The sequence below is a fragment of the Eleutherodactylus coqui genome, chromosome 12, assembly GCF_035609145.1.
Source record: "Eleutherodactylus coqui strain aEleCoq1 chromosome 12, aEleCoq1.hap1, whole genome shotgun sequence".
NCBI lineage: Eukaryota > Metazoa > Chordata > Amphibia > Anura > Eleutherodactylidae > Eleutherodactylus > Eleutherodactylus coqui.
The window spans coordinates 10760204-10772155 of NC_089848.1; the positions used below are offsets into that span (position 1 = coordinate 10760204).

General features: G+C 42.8%; 1 protein-coding gene across 4 annotated transcripts in view; it reads right to left on the bottom strand.

Annotated features, from left to right (window-relative positions):
* Nucleotides 1-11952, bottom strand: part of COA1 (cytochrome c oxidase assembly factor 1) — a 94878-nt gene that overhangs the window by 22489 nt on the left and 60437 nt on the right. The gene's annotated exons all lie outside the window — the stretch shown is intronic.

An 11952-nucleotide genomic window follows, 5' to 3' on the forward strand; every position in this document is an offset into this window, starting at 1 on the left:
AGCCATCTTGCCACAGAAAACAGGGACAAGGGTCATATTTAAAGAGTAACTATTGAACATATTTAAAGAGGAAATATCATTCTATAAAGTCAGCGGGGCTGGTGCATAGCTCTACAGCCGTGGCCCCGCTGACTCCAGCACTGTTCTTTTCTCTCTCACTGTCAATGAGTGACGTCAGGCTCTCAATCAAGTCTGATGTCACCTATTGATAGTAAGTAGTATGAACCTTTCAAAGTATCCTTCTGTTGAGCAAGATCAGCCGCAATATGTGGAGGAACCTGTCAGTAAGTGTTCTATTTTCCTGCAGCGCCACCACAGGAGAAATTAAAGGGGTTGTCCCGCGCCGAAACGGGTTTTTTTTTTTTCAACCCCCCCCCCCCCCCCCGTTCGGCGCGAGACAACCCCGATGCAGGGACCTAAAGAAAAATCCGCACAGCGCTTACCTGAATCCCCGCGCTCCGGTGACTTCTTACTTACCGGCTGAAGATGGCCGCCGGCATCTTCTCCCTCCGTGGACCGCAGGGCTTCTGTGCGGTCCATTGCCGATTCCAGCCTCCTGATTGGCTGGAATCGGCACGTGACGGGGCGGAGCTACACGGAGCCCCATTGAGAACAGAAGAAGACCCGGACTGCGCAAGCGCGGCTAATTTGGCCATTAGACGGCGAAAATTAGTCGGCTCCATGGGAACGAGGACGCTAGCAACGGAGCAGGTAAGTGAAAAACTTCTTATAACTTCTGTATGGCTCATAATTAATGCACAATGTACATTACAAAGTGCATTAATATGGCCATACAGAAGTGTATAGACCCACTTGCTGCCGCGGGACAACCCCTTTAAGCACTGCACTCATTGAAATCAATGGATTGTGTAATTCAGGACAGGAAAGGTCCTTCAGAAAAATAGATGGCAGCAGTTCTTCACTATGGCTAAGAGATTATGAACCTGAAGAGTGGATCCCCTTTCAAAATTCCCCAATAATGTATAAGAAAAAGGGTTTTCTAAACCATATAAACCTTTTAAGGACTGTACACATACATGAGGTTGTTGACTACATCCCATATGTAAGCATAGTCTAATGCGGAACACATCTTTATAACTACTGTATTGTAATATACAATCCCAATTCCCAAAAAGTGGGGACACTGTAAAATGTAAAGAAAAAAAAAGGATGCAATGACTTGGAAATCTCATCTAAGCATATTTTATGTATAGTAGATGTATAGTTATTTACAGTAGATAGAACATATCAGAAGGGGAAAGCACGACATTTTCCAATGTCACTAAAAAAATGAGCTAATTTAGAAATTGATGGCTGCAACACATTTCACAAAAGTTGGGGCGGGGCCGTGTCCACCATCGTGTAGTATCCCCTTTTCTTGTTGCAACAGTCTGTAAACCTCTGGGAAGTGAGGAGACCAACTGCTGGGGTTTTGGGAGAGGAATGTTGTCCCGTTCTTGTCTGATCTAGGATTCCATCTGCTCAACAGTCCGCGGTCTTATTTGCCAGATTTTGTGTTTCATAATGTGCCAAGTGTTTTGTATTGGTGAAAAGTATGGGCTGCCGGCGGCCGCTTCACCCCCGGACTCTTCTTCTGTGCAGCCATGCTTGGGATGGATGCAATATACCGTTGTCTTGATGAAATATACAAGGTCTTCCCTTTAAGAGATGCTGTCTAGATGGGATCACATGCTGTGCTACAACCTCTGTATACGGATCAGCATTGATATTGTCTCTCAGGATGTGTAAGCTGCCCATGCCATAGGCACTAATGCAACCCCATACCATAAGAGATGCAGGCTTTTGAACTGTGCGCTGATGACAAGCTGGATGGCCCCTCTCCTCTTGAGTCCGTTGTCATGGCGTCCATGGTTTCCAAAAGGAATTTAAAAATTTTATTCCTCTGACCACAGAACAATTTTCCACTTTGCCTCAGTCCAATTGAAATGGGCTTTGGCCCAGAGAAGATGTCGTCGTTTATGGATTTGGTTGACATATGGCTTTTTTTGCACAATACAGCTTTGGCTTGCATTTATGGATTGCATGGCGAACTGTGTTCACCGACAATGATTTCTAGAATTATTCCTGAGCCCATACAGTGACTTACATTACAGAATCATGCCTGTTTTTAATGCAGTGACGCTTGATGGTCCAGAGATCTTGAGCACCCAATATTGATCATTGTTCTTGTCTCTTTAGCACAAGTATTTCTCCAGTTTCTCGAAATCTTTTGATAATATTATGTACCGTATAATCGGGCATATAAGGCGACGGGGCATATAGGATGACCCCCCAACTGTCGCCTTATACGCCTGAAATACGGTGTAAAAAAAAAAAAAAAAAGCAGTGCTCACCTCCCCTGGTGTTCTGCAGCGCTGCTGCAGGCTGTCGCTCCCTCCTCGTCCCCGACAGAGCATTGCTTTCTGGATGCGGGGCTTCAAATCCCCGCCTCCAGAAAGCTAATGCTATGATTGGCTAACTCACGGGGCATCAGCCAATCACAGCCATTCAACATTGAATGGCTGTGATTGGCTGACCCCACGTGGCGTCAGCCAATCACAGCCATTCAATGTCATTGAATGTCTGTGATTGGCTGACGGCGCGCGAGTTAGCCAATCACAGCATTAGCTTTCTGGAGGCGGGGATTTCAAGCCCTGTATCCAGAAAGCAATGCTCTGTCGGGGACAAGGAGGGAGCGACAGCCTGCAGCAGCGCCGCAGAACGCCGGGGAAGGTGAGTACTGTTTTGGGTTTTTTTGACACTTTTTTTTTATTGTATAGCCGGCGTATAAGACGACCCCCGACTGCAGAGCAGATTTTTTGGGGTTAAAAGGTCTTATACACCGCAATATATGGTACTATAGATGGTGGAATATTCGAAGTCTTTGCAATTTTATGTTGAGGAACATTTTTTTAATTGTTTCACAAATTTTAGATGCAGTTTTTCACAGATTGGTGAACCTCTGACCATCTTTGCTTCTGAGAGACTCTGCCTCTCTAACATATCTTTTTATACAGTCATTAGCTGTTTTTCATTAGTGCCACTTACTTTTCCAGCCTCTCAGAAGCAAAGAGGGTCAGAGGTTTGTCCCCTCACTTGTCAGATGTTCACAGACTGTTGTAAAAAGAAGAGGGGATGCTACACCCTGGTAAATATGGCCCCAGACCAATTTTTTTTTGTGTTGATTGTTTTTCAAAATGCAAAAATGTCTTCCTTTTAACTTCTAATATGCATTTTACTGTAAATAAAATAGTTTTATGAAAATCACAAATCATTGCATTCTTTTCTTTATTATTTATTTACATTTTATACCATGGCCCAACTTTTTTGCAAATTGGGGTTGTACATTAAGCACATTTAAAAATATTCCTAAAATACATTGTCATAATGGTGGCCAGTCAATTTATAGGTTGTTATTAGAGATGCGCGAGCACGCTCGTTTAAGGCTGCTGCTCGATCAAGCATCGGTCTTGTCGAGTGACTGATTACTCGACCGAGCAAAATGCGGGGGGGGTGGCGGGGTGGAAGAGAGAGCGAGATCTCTCTCTCAATCCCCCCCCCTCCCTTCCCGCTCCCCCACATGGTGCTCGGTCGAGTAACCAGTTACTCAACAAGAACGATGCTCGATCGAGCATCAGCCTTAAACAAGCGTGCTCGCTCATCTCTAGTTGTTATGCTGCTATACCATGACAAAGGATATTGAGAGGTGCAAACTCCATTATATAGGGAGTAGAAGAGACAATAATGTGTATGGTATCGGACAATGTGAAAGAGAAATCAGCATTGGTTTAAAGCCGTAGATTATGAATTACCCACACCCCAGACATAACAAGGGGAGGGGTCCATAAAACCGGAATAGAAGGTGTACAGGTACCCTTTCTAAATTGTACCATCGGCTGCATTTTCCTAATAACAATTTGCGGAGTTGTTTTCGTCCTCTGTGAGCAGACGGAGTTGTGGCAGCAAGGAAGGAAGACATAAAACGTGATCCTAAATAATAGCCTAGCACGCCCAACGCATGGTATAATTTGTGTGGAATCCTATGTGTATTACCAATGCATATCTAGGTAGTAAAAGGAATGTTCCTGTCATTTATAAATGCGTCATATCAAGTATTTTCCCACGGATTCCAGCAATCTGATAACTCAGAAAGTCCCATAACCTAGAATTATTTGCAGAACAGCCCTGTGATATATGCCATTTAATAGCTGACTACCAAAGTAAAGAAAACCCTACAAAATAAAAGATTCTGACCTGTGTAAAATGTCCGGACACCTTCAATAGTTGTCAGAAGAACAAGTGTCCAGCCAACAGTTCTACCGAAGGTGTTCGGCTGTAGTCCCACTAAATACAGCAGAACCCAACAGGGGCACGGCCATTCAAATAAGTCCACAGTGGACAAGAAGCTGTGATGGTTTGATCCCTCCTGCAGTATAATGCATCACCGCAGCATTACAGTATGTGACAGGCAAACTATCGAGCCACGCCACAGGCATGGCTTGACAGGCAATCTGCAATGGCAGCCCTGGGGGCTTTCAGAAGGTCCCTGGCTGCCATGGCAACCTTACAGCCCCTCACGATCTCATCACGAGGGGCCGTGTTAGACCCCCGAACATCGATCAGGGCATTTAACCCCTTGAGTGGCACGCCCGGAAAATTTCCGGGACGAGCTCCACTGCCCATAGTGATATACCCCGGAAGATTTCCGGGCTATGTATCACTATGGGAGCTGCAGAGCACAATGCCACAAGCTGTGGCAGGGTGCTCTGCCTGCACAGACCCACACAGAGCAGTGCAAGGGCTTTGAAAAACCAGCAGAAGATATTGCCGACATGTCGGCAATCTCCTGGTTTGTTTACAGGTTGCCATAGAGACCATCGGCTTGTCAGAAGCAAGCCGATGATCTCTGTGGCAGGGAGAGCTGGTTGTTAGCTGTCAGAGGACAGCTAGGTACTAGCTCTTACAGCAGAGATCAGAGAAAACCTCCGATCTCTGCTGTTAACCCTTTACATGCTGCAGTCTATGTGACTGCAGCATGTAAAGGGCTGTCACTGCAGCATGTAAAGGGCTGTCACCATCGGACCCCCGGAATGTGATCAGGGGTCCTGATGGGTCCCTGTGGAAGTCCCCTAAAGGGACAAAAAAAAAAAAATTTAAAAAAAAAAAAGTTTAAAAATTATAAAAAAAATTATAAAAACACCTGTCTCCCTTTACTTTGTAAAAAATCAAAAATACAATCACACATGTGGTATCCATGCGTCGTTATGACCCAGAGAAGGAAGTTAATACATTATTTAACCCCTTAATGACATGGCCCCTTTTTTTCTTTTTTCCCCATTTTTTTTCCCTCCCCCCTGTTTAAAAAATCACAACTTGTCCCGCAAAAAACAAGCCCTCACATGGCCATGTCAATGGAAAAATGAAAAAGTTATGGCTCTTGAGACGCAACTGCAAAATTAGTTGAAATTCAATGATTAGACCATTTTAAAAAACCTGCCCTGGTGGGCACGACAGGGTGGTAGGAAACCCGCCACTCAAGGGGTTAAATGCCACTGTCAGAATTGCGGGTGTTGTTTGTCAGAAACAGCCAGCACCTGCATTGCAAAGTGGAGGGGGAAAATCTAAGTCAAGATCTGAATTTAATTACCTGTAGATCCGCCTCCATCAAACCTTTATTGGAACTGTATTCAAGATTTACATAACGAGATGAATTTTGAAGCGGGTGGAAAAATTTCAAGAAAAGGAAACTCATGTACCAAAAAATGACCACAGATGCTGATCAGTGACGTACGTAAGAAGTCGCAGGACGCACACAGAGGGATTGTGCGGTCTAAAAATTACCAGAAAATAGGAGAAGGGGTTAATATAAGGAGTTACACTTATTAACCCTTTCCAATCCAATCTGTATCCTGGTTTTCCTAGGGGGGCTTACTCTTTCTCTGCCGTTAGACAACGGCGCTATATGCTGGCTAAAGCCAGTACTGCATGAGGTGACACGTTGGATAGGCTCAGACAGCAGAGAGGCTGGCAATATACAGTAAGAGAGCCCCGACAGACGTCTTCCAACATCGGAGCTGTACAGTCTTAAATCATAATGCCTTCAGAGGTCAGACAGTGGATTGCAAAGGGTTAATATTTAGAGATAAACTTTAAACCTTAACACAAAGTAGTAAAAAAAAAAAAAAAAAAAGAGGACGGGCAGCATTCACACATCCCGATCTACCCAAAAGCAATTCCCTTTTGCCCAACTACATTAATGGCCCTTTTACACCAAATGGGAACCTCACGATTCGCGCTCGTTTAGACAATCAAATCATTGCTGGGGATCGTGAGCTTCCCGTTCACGTCTCATTCAGTGTTTGACATTCCTACGTGAAACACCGAACGATCAATATTTAAAGCACAACAAGAAGCCAACAATAATTTTTATGCCAGCTGAAACGGAACGATGAATGAAAAGCGAGCGCTTTTGGTTTGCCGTTCAGTTTCAGCTGCCGGTTCTCGTTCATCGTTCAGTCGTTGGCTCATATTTAAACTGAATGATTATTGCTAATGGTAAGTTTTATAAACAGTAAGCACAATTGCAGCTGTGTTAATTAGAAATCATCTAGGGTTCCTTCTTTGGTCCCCATAAATGATACGGTATAGAATTTGCATAGGGATCAGGACATAAAATGCTAGAAACAATAACATTATATCCTAGTAGAAGAAAAACATGTATTGTGGAGCTCCGGCCACGGTCAGGAAGTGGGTCGGTCACAGTGTTATCCTCCGCCCATCCGACTGTGGTGTTGGTGTATGGGCTGACTGGTTAGCTAGGGGAGCCACCTCCCTGTTGACCAATCAGCCAATGTTAGAGTATATTTATTTCAGATCCTCCTCTCAGAGGGCGACAGTTTTTCAACTTCATGGTGGAGTTCTAGCCCATCCTGTGTCCTCCTCTTGTGATCTGGTGTCATCATGCTTTTAGATAAATCCCTGGTGTTTGACTTGTTTAGTACATCTGCTTCTTAGTACTGCTTTATCAATTGTTATTCACATCTGTCAATTGTGATCGCTAAGGACAGTCTAGGTAGCCCCTAGATTTGAGACATGGGGCCGCCCTCGTCAGGTTGCTTTAGACGGGGTTTGTCACACCAGTTTGATTAGGGTCAGCGTTCCCCTTCCAATCATTTCTGATTAGGATGTACAAGTTGTGTCTATGAAGTGCGCTGTATTTGCGTCGTGCATGGACGTAACACCATCTGACTACTAATACATCTAACAAGATTTTCCTTGATTTGATCAAAGTTTGGCGTGAAGCTTCCACAGTGTTCTTGCTATTTTCAACAGATGTCCTTCAATTACATACAGTATAAACACGTAGGCACAGTAGTCTCCCTATACAGCACCATCGAAGCCAAAACTAATGATGACCGGGTGTATACATCAAGAGCTAGGCCAGCTGTCCTGCAACACATCAACATGGATCAACCAGAGATCAAGGGAGCAGTGAATAGTATGAAAATCACTACACGGCTTATCGGCTATTCATATAGATAGTTGAGGGGTTACATTACCATAGACTGAGGTGCCTTGTTTGTTCAGTACTTGGGGCGAGATACAGTCCCCACAAGTCCATTAAATGGTCCATAAATGGTCATATGGTTTTTAAAACTCATAAAGAATAGCTTCAGTCTGCCCCAATAAGATACAAGGGCAACGGGGTAACTTTAGGCATGTGGACCCAATGCAAATTCTGCAATGGGCCATTCAGAATATGGGACTCTTATGTAGCAGAGGGAGTTTGGGGCCCCTTCTGGGTTCAACTTCTACTTGACAAACATATTTAGTACTATATTAGGTTTTATACAATATTTCTTCCAATATTTACGGCATCCAAGGAAAAACTAATACAATACTAAAAAGCAAGATTGCCTAAGACAGATCTTGTAAGGCTGGCATATTTCACTAGGATGGGTCGCCAGATAAGAGCTTTTAGAAGGATAGAAAACTGACTAAAACATAGCAATGATAATCAGTAGTTCACATAAATGCTACATATGTTGTGTATCCGATCTTTCTGTAAGGCTCTAGAACTATACCAGTGGGGTAAGCGACATACAAGATTACAGGATATTCTGGGTTGAAATTAAAAAAGGCCACTGCATCTATAGGACTAGAGTATAACCCAATAATTCCATAAGCTGACGAACCCCACAACTTAGGCTATATTCACACTTGCGTTTGGGCGCTCCGTTTTTCTTCTCCGTTACTGGAGAAGAAAAGGGGTGAAACCCCTGTCTGAAGAGATCCATCTTATGACAGAACCGAACTGTGCAGAATGGACCCCATTAACTTTAATGGTGTCCGTTTGATGTCCGTTCAGATGTCCAGCAGTTTACTGGATGAAAATGTGCTTCACGCAGGACTTTTTCTTCCGGCATTTTGTGACAGAACCTCCGAATGCTGATGTAGCCTAAGTCCCATTTGACCTTAGTTCTTACTGTGTCTAGCTATGCAATGATCAATCTCAGGGATTTATCGATGTATTAGCACTAGTAAAAAAAAAAAAAGCCACGTTTTGGTCAACATCTCTAGAGCTGGATTTCCACTTTTGCTGAGATTTCCAAATTACATAAAACAATATCAGTTCCTCCTACAGTCTACTGACTGCCTAACTAGATTTGCAGTATGGATTTTATAACATTATCAGTTGCTCCTTGGAATAGCTTGCAAAGTTTAAGCAAAAGCACAGGACATGGAGGCGAATGCTAAAGAGCAACTGCCCTTATTTTAACACGCATGTAGCAAAATATCAGTGGAACTGATTCTAGGCTTGAAGACCTTCTTCACTAGTTGCAGTTTTAGCGAATACCAAGAGTAGATCAGGTTGCCACGGGAGGTGGTGAGTTCTCCTTCAATTGAAGTCTTCAAACAAAGGCTGGACAGGCATCTGTCTGGGATGATTTAGTGAATCCTGCACTGAGCAGGGGGTTGGACCAGATGACCCTGGAGGTCCCTTCCAACTCTACCATTCTAGGATTCTAAACAGGAGAAAGTATAAAGAAATGACATATCCAGTCATGTGAAAAAGTAATGTGCCCTCGGTGCCAATAAGTTAATCTACTATAGCCAGGGTATTTAGCTACAAGCAATGAACCACATCTTTTCCTTAGTGAAGGAGAGCCTCTGTCTTACAGGTATATTTTTTCCAATGCCAACTGTTATTTTCGCCGATGTAGTAAACAAGTGAAATCTTATCACATGAATGACATTAAGTAGTTTTACGTCCTTCGTACCGAGCGCTTCCATATAATTGGGCACAAAAGCTTATTTGATGGTAAAATAACATTTTTTTCCTTGTCTATCAAAAGATGTAATGCAAATTGATTTAGAAGCGGCTGCATCATCTTGTAGCATCCAATTATGTATGTTATCGAGTTATGTAAGTTATGTAAAGCATTTCCTGCTGGAGAAATAGCAGAAGATGATTTGCCTTCAGCCAGGAGCGTCTCAGAGGCCAGAATGATACATAGCTGGGCTTCACCTTCAGTTACGTACCAGAAAAATGTTGTCGCCTATTGATATATACCAGCAGGTGACATAATATCTCATTCCAATTCCGTTTGTCCTATGCTTCCTCTCATTATCACTGATTTATTGCTCTTGTACAGAGCTCAAAGCAGGAAATCTGTCTTGCTGATCATTAAATGTCCATGTGCCGCTCATTAACAGGCGGAGCGCCGGTGCGGGTTGGACAAGATCCTGACAGCTTCTTTGCCTCAAGAGGAGGATCAATCCGTTCCTTGACATTGAAAACTGAGAGGGTTTGAAATGTGAAGTATATTAGACGATTGCCTCTTCCCATGCGATAAAATATGTTATTTTACATATATTTCTGTTAAATATACACTACAGCTGAAGTTATGATATACACTACATGGCGAGAAGTATGTAGACACCCCTCCTAAGTATCAAGTTCTAGCCACATTTGTTGGAACTAAGTACATAAAAGCAAAAACACAGCCATGCAATTTATACAGGGGATGGACAAAAATATGGAAACACTGTATGGAAAGCATGGGATTTTGACCATTAGCACTGAGCTGAGAGCTTTCCCACCAAATTTGTGCTTACTTCACCTCTTGCCCTGCTCTGGAAGGTTTTGGGAGCCAGCTGCTAACAGCAGCTGAGTGGCTCAAACCCATGACCAATGAAAGCTTGTTGTTTGGGCGAATGTTCAATCCTATCTAACAGCATCTGTGCTGTATTACCTCCACTTAAAATCAGTCTCTACATGTCTTATAGAAATATGATTTATAATCCCATGTAACTTACAGCATGCATGTTGTACGGTGTTCCCATAATTTTTTCCACCCTCTGTATGTAGAAACGCAGTTAGAAGTATTGAAGAGTCAGTGACTTTGACCCTTCTAAGGATGCATTAATTTTTTTCATTATCGTATTATAAGAACCGTAGAATTTTCCACATTCTAAGAAACATAACACTTATTTTTCTGTTAAATTCAACTGTCATGGTACGCCGCCCAAATCAATGCCATCCTTAGTGAAAAAATGATCAGGTATGGGATTAACAAGGCAACTGTTAGGTGGATTCACAACTGGCTGAGTGATCGTACTCAAAGAGGGGTCATAAATGGCTGCACATCCAAGTGGAAGAATGTATCAAGGGGGGAACCACAAGGCTCTGTCCTAGGACCAGTGTTGGTCAACATTTTTATAAATGATCTGGAGAAAGGAATTGAGCGGAAACTGATCAAATTTGCTGATGACACAAAGCTAGGAAGGATAGCTAACAGTAGGGAAGAAATAGATAGAGGATTCAAAAAAATCTAGACAAGCTAGAACAGTGGGTGGCGACTAACAGAACGGTATTTAATAAGAAAAAATGCAAAGTTCTATCCCTGGGCAAGAAAAATGAAAAAAGCACATACAGAATAGGAAGAATTGGGCTAAGCAGCACATGTGAAAAAGACTTGGATACACTAATAAACCATAAACTGAACATGAGTAAACAATGTGATGCCGCAGCAAAAAAAAGGCAAACACAATTCTGGGATGTAGTCAGACCTCATCTGGAATACTGTGTCCAGTTCTGGGCACCACAATTAAAAAAGAGACAAACTAAAGCAAGTTCAGAGAAGAGTTACCAAGATGGTGAGCGGTCTGCACATGATGTCCTATGAGGAACGGTTAAAGGATCTGGGAATGTTTAGCTTGCAATAAAGAAGGCTGAGAGGAGACTTAATAGCCATCTACAAATATCTGAAGGGCTGTCACAGTGCAGAGGGATCAGCCCTATTCTCATTTGCACAAGGAAAGACTAGAAGCAATGGGATGAAACTGAAGGGAGGAGACACAGATTAGATATTAGAAAAAACTTTCTGACAGTGAGGGTGATCAATTAGTGGAACAGGTTACCATGGTGGGAGACGAGTTCTCCTTCAATGGAAGTCTTCAAACAAAGGCTGGACAAATATCTGTCTGGGATGGTTTAGTGAATCCTGCACTGATCAGGGAGTTGGATCTGATGACCCCGGAGGTCCCTTCCAACTCTTACAATGGCAAGCTTGAGCAGAAACCATTAAATGCAGATATATCAGAGGGATCCATGCAAGTGCAATTAATGACAATTATGTACATAAAGCTTTTAGGCTTATAAAACAACTATGATTCATTTCATAAGATTATAGCCTATCTACCGTAACAAGACTCAGATGGGTAAATACATCCAAGCTCCAAAATCTCGAATAAGATTGCACACTGCTTGGTGTCTCCCAATGTCGCTGGCAGCTACCACTGTGTGTCACATATCTGGGTCATACCAATATTATTACTATTTATTTTAACCCCTTAAGAACCAGGATAGTTTGGTCCTTAAGGACCAGACATTTTTTAGGGATTTTACCCATGTGGTGGTTTTTCTGCCCTATTTTTTTTTCTCTTTAG